Raw genomic sequence first — 10,330 nt, forward strand, 5'->3', positions numbered from 1 at the left:
CTCCTTCAGAGATAAAACACTAATGAAAGAAATTCAAGATGATGCAAAGAAATAGAAAGACAGTTTATGATCATGGATTGGAGAATACTGATTAAAGGTCTATACTACCCAAAGCAATATACAGGTTCAAAGCAATCCCTTAGATATTATTTTTCTTTTTCAGGAATAATCTTGGTTATACATTTCAGATTTAACTCATGAAGTTCTAGGACAAAATCCTATGGGGATTTGATTGGAATTGGTTCTTAAGCTCTTGGTCAACACTTTCTGTTTGTCTTGTACTGTGGATTTGGCAGAGGGATTTCCACACATATACACACATAAACACAAACACAAACAAGAACAATTTAAAAAAGGTGATAGAGAGTTAGCAGTCATTGAATTCAAAATTGTTATAATAAAAATGTTCAAATACAGATGAAATATTTCACCAAAAAATTAAAACTTATAAAAAAACAATGGGACATTTATAAAGTTAAAAATGAAATTATAAAATTGTGAAAGAATTGGCAGAAGATTGGACATAGCAGAAGAGAAAATTAGTGAACTGAGCAATAAGTTCACTAATTGAAATTAATATGAAAGTGTCTAGGACAAAGCTCAGAGAGCACAAAGAAAAGCCAATAGATATACACGAAAGCATAAGAAATAATATGTGTCATTGGAGCCCAACAAGACAAGGAGAGAGAAACTAAAGCAGAAACTGTATTTGAATAATTATTAGTGGATAATTTGCAAAACAATGAAAACTATGCTGCCATATGTTCAAAAATTTGTGTTAACCTAAAAACAAAACCAAAGAATACATTTAAAGACCAGAGAGAGGGATAAAATTGCATCACTCTTAAAGCAGCGTCAATAACACAAGTAGCTCTCCTCTTAAGACTAGTAATGTAAGGGACGTTTGGGTGGCTCAGTTGGTTAAGCAGCTGTTTTTGGCTCAGGCCATGATCCCAACGTCCTGGGATCGAGTCCCACATCGGGCTGTCCCACATCGGGCTCCTTGCTCAGTAGGGAGCCTGCTTCTCCCTCTTCCTCTGCCTGCCATTCTGTCTGCCTGTGCTTGCTCTCTCTCCTTCTCTCTCTCTCTCTGACAAATAAATAAAATTAAAATAAAAAAAAAGACTAATAATGTAAAATAGTAAGCAGGATCATGTTAACTTTTAACTGCTGAAAGAAAATAACTGTTAACCTAGAATTATATGCTCAGCAAGAGTTTCTTTCAAAATTGAAGAAATTAAAAAGAAATCCATAATGGCAAAACTTAGAGGCAAACTACATCAAAAAGAATAATGAAGGAGCACCTGGGTGGCTCAGTCATCAGTTCATCAGGTCATAATCTTAGGGTCCTGGGATTGAGCCCTACATTGGGCTCCTTACTTGGTGGAAAGTCTGCTTCTCCCTCTCCCTTTTCCCACTCCTCTTTCTTTCTCTCTCTATCTCAAATAAATAGAGATCTTAAAAAAAAAAAAAAAAGGTGAAGGAGCTTACAAACTTAGAAAATTGAAAATGTTGAAAGGAATGAAGAGCAATGGAGATGATAAAACATGGATCAGCTTAAACAAATGTTGAATATATTATATAGTAATAAAACAACAATGTCTTTGGGATATAAAAGATAGAGTTAAAATAAATGACATACTAATATAAAAGAGAGAAAAAAGATATGCAATTAAAATGGTCCAAATACTAACATTGCTTGTAAAGTAGTAGATTATAATATGATAAGGATGCATTTGGTAATCTCCAAAGAAATGTAGAATGATAAAATGATAATTGACAAGTTAATAGAAGTGGAAAATAGGGGGAATGTTGGTGGCTCAGTATGTGAAGTGTGTGCCTTCTGCTCAGTTCAGATACCAGGACCCTAAGATTGAGCCTGAGCCCTACATCAGGTTTCCTGCTCAGCAGGGAGCCTGCTTCTCCCTCTCTCTCTGCCCCCTCCCTCCCCACCCATGTTTTTGCTTGCTCTGCTCTCTCTCTGTCTCTTTCTCTCAAATAAATAAATAAGTGGAAAGTAGACTAATACAAATATTTTGTGGGAAAATGTGAGATAAATAGGAAAACAAATGATGCAATTTTATGTATTTAATTATAATTATATATATAATCTTTATATTAAATATACAAGGATTAAATGTTCTAATTAAGATATCAGCAGAATGGATAAAAATAAATGCTTGTTACAAGACATACACTTTAAATATTAAGAACACAAAAAGGTAAAAATAAAAAATTAAAGAAAAGACATGTATGAAAACACTAATCAAAGGAATCTAGTGTAGTTTAAACCATATTAGACAATATAGACTTAAGGGTATGATACATAATGCCTGATACCTGTTGAAGCAGGTAATAAATCATGGCATTTAGGAAAATATAGCTGGTCTTCTAGCCGTCAAATCAAATTTGTCAGAATTGAACAACACTAAAAAATAACTGGTTAAATTTTAACAAAATCTAATCAGCTTCTGAGCAAAGGTGGTGGTAGATGTGTAGAACATACTATTCAAGAATTGATAGATCAGAAATACTAAGAAATTTAGAAGGATATTCTCATGTTTCTAGGTTCCTAGAACTATGACCTGAATTTTCTAAATAACAAGGTTGCATAAATTGTTAATGCTGTACAGAAAATATTTAAGGACACAAATTGTGAAATTAGACCCAGATTTGGAGTCCAGACCACTGCTTGTCTTTGTGGCCTTGCCAAATAAGTTATCCACTGGAAGCTGCAGATAATTTCAGGGACCCAAACTGTCTAGAAAGAAGTTGTAGCCTCTAGGTGGGCATACCCCCTTAGCTGGCTAAAACTTTGCCCTCATGGGGACAGGCGATTCTTGAGGACATGCTGAAGGGATCTTTAAAGCGAGGTGATCATGCAAGGTCTTCCAGGTCTAAGGTACCACTGTCCACTTATAATATGTCAAGGTTTAGTATTTAATGTTTACCATATTTATCATCTCCATTTCATTTCTTGCAGCCTGAGGACAATTTATGACCCCTTATGAATGATTACACTGGCACTAACAAGGAGCAGATAAAGGTATAGGTGAGTTTCTGAGATGCTGAGAAAATGACTTTTAGTTCTTTAGATGTGCTTCATGCATTGCTGTCATATCATCACTCTAAAAATTTGATTTGATTGTTTAATGCCCTAAGGAAATAATTTCAAAAGTTGTATTAATAGCAAAGTCATGCATACCTGTTTGATTCCTGTGCTATGATAACCAGGATTCTCACATGCCCTTTACTAGACATTTATGCTCACATTGAGTTTCTCCTAGATTAATCCACGATGATGACAAATTTAAAATTCTGGGAGTTTTTGCACTAAAGAAATATGACACTAACATACATATGATACTAACACAAATAGAAAACATACAAAGAAATATTTTATTCAAATATAAATGAAATGCTAAGGCTACCTTGTCAGTGTCTTTATTTTACCAAAATTTGATTATACAGTCAACGCTTGATTATCTGTGGGCAGCTTTTTATTATTTTAATTAATATGAGCTGTATTTTATCCTCTCTTTCTTTTTAGTATTGTTATTAAATTTTATTGAAATCCCCTGTTGATTTTCCCCCACTTTTATTCATGACCAGGTTTAGGCTTACACTAAAGAAATGCTCTTTATGGTACACTTTAAAAACCAAGTACATAATTCTCTTCCCCCCACTGTCCTCCTCAAACGTCATCAAAGATAGACATAAAGAAACAAATGAAAAACTTAGGGAGAATTCACACTAAGTCTTTGTGGGAGATGATAATGGAGAAACAAAGAATGGGACAAATAAATAGCATAAGGAAACTACATAACTTTTCCCAACTTTTTAGTTCAATCCTTCAAAATGTATTTTACCATAGCATCTAGTGGAGAGCCAGTGTATCTTAGGTATTCAATGTTTTTGTGCTGACCTATATCTATATCATCCATACCTACCTATATCTATAACTATATCTGTGTCTATATCTATATCTGAAATCAAACTTCCAATAGTGTAGCAGTATTTGTTAGTTTTCATTGCTATTGCTTTAGTTTTTTCCATCAAATTTCAAAAAATTTGTTCTGCTGTAGCAGCCAGTGAACTGAACTGGAGAGATGAGATGATAGTGAAATGCCGAACACAAAAAAGGTGTGTCTGATTGCAATGACAAGGTTGCCTTAGTAGTTTATGATTTAGTGAAATGTAACCTGTGTCTCAAGAATACAAATTATATCTGCTTTGTGATATAGGCATTAGGCAACTCTAAAAGCAATGGAGGAAAATGACCACTAGAACTTTTATTCTCATAAACATCATACAAAGCTACTGTATAGCTGGATCTTAATCTATTTATCACTATCCACCTCTCTCTCTTTGCAAATATATATCCATTTGTATATATTTATGCTTATGTGTATATATATATATATATATATATATATATATGAGAAAGAGTAATAAGCACATTAAGAATTAAAAGGGTGAGGCCAATTAAAAGGACCATAGATAATTTACATAAACTCTTCATTTCTTGAAGTTTATGAATCACTTTCAGGAAGATATGGATGCATAATTATCAAAATTTGACAAAGAGGGGAGCTAGGTTTTGGTAAATGAGGTTCACTAAATTTTAAAAAATCAACACTAATTTATTGTTTTATTTCATTTTTTTCAGTGTTTTAAGCTTCATTGTTTATGCACCACACCCAGTGTTAATTTAATATAAACAAGATAAATTTCAGAGACCTCAAAATGAATTTAATAAAAGCAAAATAAATTGTGTAAATTTTGTATTCTTTCACTCTAAACAATTAACTCTAATCAACTGAATATATATATGTTGCTATGTCTTAATATTTCAATTCTAAATGAAGAATACTAAACTCTCTCATATGCTAAACTCTTTCATATGCTAAAAACTACTTTTCATTAAGTAACTCCAAAAAATTAGGTTGAGCTACAGACTGAACTATACAGTCGCTGATCTTTAGAAAAAAAGAAAAAGAAAAAGAAAGAAAGAAAGATGCCTATATCAAAATCAGGTAATAAATCCACAATGAGCATATATATACACACACACAAACTATTTCATTCACTTGCTTCTGGAAGTATACCTTTTCTTCTCTGTATGCAAGCATTTTTGTGTGTTTTAAATATGGAATTTGTGATTATACAAACAAAATATATTGTAGAAACCAATTGAAGCAAATGGAAATTATATTATTTTCTGTTATTATAGCTGCAGTCTAATAAACTAACTAGTCTCTAGGAAACCACTTAGCACCATAGAAAAGGTTACTTGTACTTAAGACCCATTGCTCATAAAGAGTTAATCTAGTCCCTGTGGTGAAGCACTTTACTGTCAGAAAGCTCTTTCTCTTCACTCCTGTTCACCATAGGAACAGGCCAATTGATAATAATATACATCTCTGAAACTGCTGTGATGAATAAACATCTCTCCAAATTACTCAAATTAATTTCAGCAGGTTGCAACATTTTCTGGTATGGATTTTTTTTTTTAAGTCCATCTTTGTTCAAATGAGTTTTTCACAGACAAAACAGTTTCCCAGACCTGCATGCCAAAACATAGGCAAATGTGCAAAGCTATGGCATTTAAACAACATAAAATGGGCCATTAAGCATTCGCAAATATTTTGGCTAGTAGTCTTTAGTTTCAGTCCTCAATACTAAACATTACTATTTCCATCTGAACCCTTTATGCACAAGTGTCATAATTAAATATCACTGACTTGCCCTTCCTATTGACCTTTGATGCATGTAAATAGGCTCTTGGGAAGGAAGGTGGGTTTTGTAATTCTGAGAGCTTTTATTGCTCTTATTAGTGTGTTTTTTTTTTTACCATTTTTTTCAATGTTCCAAAACCTCCCTAAAATACTATCTTATGTTTATATAGATATTCTTTTCTCAGAAACTCAAGATATTAAGAATATGACACCTCAGCCACCCTCAGTTTGAAGGTGGAAACACAACTTTTCATTTTACAGAGGACAAACCTGGTGGAAATTTAATACCAAGGGTTTTCTTACCTGCACTCTCACAAATTGAATTAAAGATTTGCATAATAATCAGACTTAAGGCAGAAAAAATAGTGTACTTTTTAAAAAGGGCTCCCTGGCTGTGTTTGAATAGTACAAAAACATTACTCCAGGTTATTCTGAAGTTCTATTTATAACATAAAGTTCACTTTTATTCATAGCTTTAAACAAATGAAGGTATGTCTAAGAATCTTAAGATGTGAATAACAGAAAATTCTAAATTCCACTTTCTTCCATTTCTCAAGGTTTTGGGTTTTCAAGGAAATTGGGATATTTGTGTTCTTCTGATGTGTTTGCGGGGAGGTTAAAATCCCTGTGGGTGCTGGAGATTGGCTTTTTAAAAGGAATTGTAAGTTTAATAATGTCTTAAAACTCTTCCTGTGATTGCTTAACTGTGGCCAGTCTTTAGCAATCACATATTTAGAATGCAAACTTGACACATAGTTTCAGGGTAAAAGAACATTTAGTAATCTTTCCCTTCAATTTCATTAAATGTTACTTGATGCTAACAGCATCAGTACCTTGGAACACATAGGCATCCATCTTGTTCTTCTGTTCTGTGACAGTGATATAAGTGTGACATTTGCAATAAAGGCAACATTCTACAGAATGTTCATTTACTTTCTTTTTCATTTTAACAAAAATGTTTATTAAGTGCCTCCTAGACTTAGAGAATGTTCTATGGGCTGGATACATAATAGTGAAAATACAGATGAGATCCTTGAAACTGAAGGTATATTCAGTGATGCTATAGTATCAGAAGTATGGATCTACATAAAGAAAGGAAGGGCATAAGAGAAGGAGTAAGTGAAGTTAAAATAAATTTTTTTTATTTTTCTTGTTCCATATTAATATAACAAGCAACAGTTTCTTCAAAATAAGAATTGCAAAACTATTAATAATTATCTATGCTTATGTATATTTTATATTTGTTTATTTATATGTTTATGTATGTTCACATGTAATTAAAATTAATGGCAGTAAAAATACATGAGGCTAGGGAAAAGAATTAGAACCATTTTGTTATTATAAAGTACTCACATTACCTGTAAGTGGTATACTATTATTTGAAATGAATTTGGGCAACTGCTAAAAAGAATAAAAAAAGAAGTATAACTGAATGCCAAAGAAGGAGAGAAAAAGGAATAGCATTAAATGTTTAAATAAAATCACAAAAAACAAAGAACTGGGGCAACAAAGAGAATAATAATATTAATCCAAATATATAATAATCATTTTGAATTCCAATGGTTTACAAATAGAGAATAATAACATGATAAATATTACCTTAAATATATAAAAATCACTGAGTATCAGTGGTTTAAATTTGCAAATTAAAAGACAAGGATTGTCAGAGTGGATCAAAAAACAAGTATCGGGGCGCCTGGGTGGCTCAGTGGGTTAAAGCCTCTGCCTTCAGCTCAGGTCATGATCCCAGGGTCCTGGGATCAAGCCCCGCATCGGGCTCTCTGCTCAGCAGGGAGCCTGCTTCCCCCTCTCTCTGCCTGCCTCTCTGCCTACTTGAGATCTGTCAAATAAATAAATAAAATCTTTTAAAAAATTATCAAACTATATGCTATCTATGAGAAACCCACTTTAAATACAGAGACATATAGATTAAAAGTAAATGTATGAAGAGAGATATAGCATGCTAATAGTAATCTAAAGAAATTAGTAGTATCTATATTAATTTTGGAAAGAGCAGACTTCAGAGTAAAAAAGATATCAGGGATGAAGAACAGCATTTCATGATGATAAAGGTGTCAATTCTTCTAGAAGACATATGATCCTTAGTGTACATGTGCCTAACAACAGAGTATCAAAATACATGAGGCAAAACTGATAGAACTGTGAGAAGAAATAGATGAATCTGCTATTACAGTTGTAGACTTCTTCAGCATCCCTCTATCAGAAATGTACAGACCAGCAGACAGAAAATCAGTAAGGATATAGTTGAACTCAACAATACCATCAATCAACTTGATCTAATGGATATCTATAGACTACTTTATCCAACAACAGCAGAATACATATTCTTCCTAAGCTAACATGAAATATTCACCAAGATAGATTACATTCTTAACAAACTTTAAATATTAGAAAAACATAAATCATACAATGTCTGCACTCAGAAATAAATAACAGAAAGATAGCTGGAAAATCCCCAAATACTTGGAGAGTAAAAACCAAACTTCTAAACACCACATGGATCAAAGAGAAATCTCAAGAAAAATCTAAAAATATTTAAAACTAAATGAAAATGAAAACACAACTTGTAAAAATTTGTGGGATGTACAAAAGCAGTGCTTAGAGGAAAATTAATAGCATTGAATGCATATTTCTAAAAATAAAGGTTTAAAGTCTATAACCTAATATCCCACCATAGGCAGCTAGGAAGGGTGAGGGGGAGGCAAATTAAATCCAAAGCAAGGAGAAGAAAAATATAATAAAAATTATAGCAGAAATCAATGAAATTAAAAATAGGAAATCAATAGAGAAATTCAAATAAACAAAAAGCTGGTTCTTTGAAAAGATGAAAGAAACTGATAATGTTCTAGAGAGGCTAAGAAAAAAAGAGGAAGAATATATATTATTCATATCAGTAATGACAGAGGGGTCATCACTACAGATCCCATGGACATTAAAAGGATGACCTAGGTGAAATAGACTGATTCTTTGAAAGGCACAATCTACTCAGTCTCATAAGACAAGAAATAGACAATCTAAATAAGCCTATATCTATTAATGAATGTATAAAGAACTCCTCCTAAAACTTGAGAATAAGAAAATAAACAACATAATTAGAAAATGAGCCAAAGCCTTAATTCATACACTTCATAAAAGATGTATAGATGACAAATTATAAGCATATGAAAAGATACTCCATGTCATATGTCATCAGGGGTATGCAAATTAAAACAATAGTGAGATAGCACTACACAGCCATTTAGAATAGCAAAATCTAGAACACTGGTAATACCATATCCTGGTGAGGAGCTGCAACAAAAACTCTCATTCATTGTTGGTGAAAATGAAAAATAGAATGGCCATTTTGGAACATAGTTTGCCAGTTTCTTATAAAACTAAATACACTTTTACCACACAATCCAGCATTCATGCCCCTTGGTATTTACCCAAAGGAGTTGGAAAATTATGTCCACATAAAAACTGCCACACAGATGTTATAGCAGCTATATTCATAATTGTCAAAACTGGAATCTGCAAAGATGTCCTTCATTTGGTGAATGTATAAATAAATGGTAGTATTCCAGACAATGAAATATTCAGTGCTATAAAGTCATGAAGAGACATGGAAGAAACTTAGATGTATATTGCTAAATGAAGGAAGCAAACCTGAAAATTTTACATATTATATGATTCCAAATATATAGCATTTTGGAAAAGGAAAATTCAGAAAGAGACAAGCAAAAAGATCAACAGTCTTTTTAGGTGTTGAGTGATTTCTACACTTTCGTTTTTTTGTGTCTGTCCTTATCAAATGTAAGTGTTGCTACCTGTCCTTAATGTATTTTTAATGTTTGCTTTCTAGCTTAATATCTATTCTGTTCCATCCCAGATAATTTAATGTATACTCATATCATCAGGATGGTTTTATATCTGTTATCTATATGCCCCAGTCTAGAGTTAGTCACCAAATGTACTGATTGCCCTTTTCCATCTGACACAGTGCTAAATAGTTTGTTAAAGAAATGAATAAAACATGGACTAATTCAAGAGGTGCAGAATGGCCTGTACAATCTCTTCCTGAAATACTGTAGCAGAAACATATGCCTTGGGGCGCCTGGGTGGCTCAGTGGGTTAAGCCGCTGCCTTCGGCTCAGGTCATGATCTCAGGGTCCTGGGATCGAGTCCCGCATCGGGCTCTCTGCTCAGCAGGGAGCCTGCTTCCCTCTCTCTCTCTCTGCCTGCCTCTCCATCTACTTGTGATCTCTCTCTGTCAAATAAATAAAATCTTTAAAAAAAAAAAAAAAGAAAGGAAAAGAAACATATGCCTTGAGTCTTGTGGGATTTGGGAGGTTGTCTGAGTATTGTGAACCAGTGGTCATGGACTCAAGGAGGCAAGAAAAATATCAACCAAGAGACAATGGATAAATCGAGAAGTAAGAAGGAATAATGTAGCTTGGGAAAAGAAGTGAGACACAGAAGGGACTGGATGTTCAAAAGCAGACCCTCTGTGGCTTTACACCATCAATACAGTCAAACACAGAGTGTCTGCAGAAGAACAGCAACGGACGGAGCTTCACTGAAACTCTTCAGGA

The sequence above is a fragment of the Mustela nigripes genome, chromosome 3 (genome assembly GCF_022355385.1).
Source record: "Mustela nigripes isolate SB6536 chromosome 3, MUSNIG.SB6536, whole genome shotgun sequence".
In the NCBI taxonomy this organism is placed as follows: domain Eukaryota; kingdom Metazoa; phylum Chordata; class Mammalia; order Carnivora; family Mustelidae; genus Mustela; species Mustela nigripes.